This window comes from Rhyacophila brunnea, unplaced genomic scaffold (assembly GCF_057557595.1).
Source record: "Rhyacophila brunnea isolate RB1 unplaced genomic scaffold, BYU_Rbru_1.0 scaffold_103, whole genome shotgun sequence".
NCBI lineage: Eukaryota > Metazoa > Arthropoda > Insecta > Trichoptera > Rhyacophilidae > Rhyacophila > Rhyacophila brunnea.
Window position 1 is genome coordinate 1,268,946 of NW_028232756.1, and position 1,615 is coordinate 1,270,560.

The following is a 1,615-nucleotide window of genomic DNA, read 5'->3' on the forward strand; positions in this document are numbered from 1 at the left end:
TGCGAACGAATATGTACAGATAGAAGAAATCATCAGCAAAAATTTATTTCTTTGATAAATTTTTCTTAAAAGAAATAAAGTAGGTTTGGATGATTTTTGGAAATTATAAAAAAAAATTCCATGAGATTACTTTATTTTTTTTTATAGGCATTAATAGTAGGTTCGAATCTGATATGTAATATGAGCTCTCGTGTGAAAACAAAATTATCATAAAAAATAATTTTTTTTTGGCGAAAAGGTGCAAATACTATGGTATCATTACAGTAAATATTTTTTTTACTAAAGTCATCAGAGGAATTTGACTTGCATATGTAATATAGCATAAATTTTGTCCAAAAATATACAGGAACATTAAGATATTGATAAATAATTTAAAACTTGACTAATTTCGGAGCATATTTTTTCCTGTGAAAGTTTCATCTTTTTAATCTAATAGAGAAATATAACGCATATAAAATTTCAGTAATTCATGATATACCTTTTTATAATTAACATGTTTTCATTATTTCTTATAATTCTATTCATTTTGAATACAATTTCATTTATCTATATTTTTTCTTTGTTTTTATATAAATATCTAGATCAGCCAAATAGATATTTTAAAATAGTTGCTATTTTTCGTTTTTTTTGTGCGCGGAATATCATACGTTTATTTTGTGTAATTCAGTGACAAAGTATAATATCAAGGTTGATATTTTATCTGTAAAAATCTATTTATTTTTCTATTTTTTAAAATAAAAACACATATGTGCACTAAAAACATATTTTATATATTTATATCATTTTATATATTGAAAAATCTTTTGGGATATTTATAGGTTCATGAACGGTATATTATACCATAATTTTGGATAATAACTATGCCAGCATATTATGATAATATTTTTGTTCTGCTTGATTAGTACCTCGTGTATTTTTGAAATTTCTCCCTAAATTTTCATTTGGAATTTGAATGTTATATTAATTACTGGCATATATTATTGTTATAAAATTCCAATAAGTTTTAATAACTATTTTAATTGTTGAAATTTTAAACTATAAATTTTTTTAGTGTTTTATTTTATGTTGCAATATTAAAATCATGCTTTATAGCTAGCTGACTTATTTTTTTTGCTGTTTATGGATTTCAATTAGTTAGTGAATGTTTGTAAGATGCATAGTTTTATAAAATAATTGTGATCCATTGGTATTTTTTGCATGTTTAATATAACATAACCTGTATTTTGTTTTTGTCTTTTGCATATTAATTTTATATTTACATTCATGTTCAACTGTTTCTTATAAAATAAATATGTTGAAAATATCACCCCACTTGATTTTATTTTTTTGCCGAGCATATAATTTATAGCAAATAGATCATTTTTGATATTTCCAGACGTCATTATTGGTATTTTATTAGAAAATAATTTATTTATCTTATTCAGTATAGACATAAGATTGTATAATATATATTTTTTTATATCTTTTCAATTTCATATTTTTAATTTAGTTATTCAGGAAATCTTTAAATTTTATTTTTTCGCTATAAAAATGAAGATAATGGTTCTATTTCTTTCAATTTATCTTAATATGTCTATGTTTATATATTTTTTAAATATGAATGGATTGTAATTTT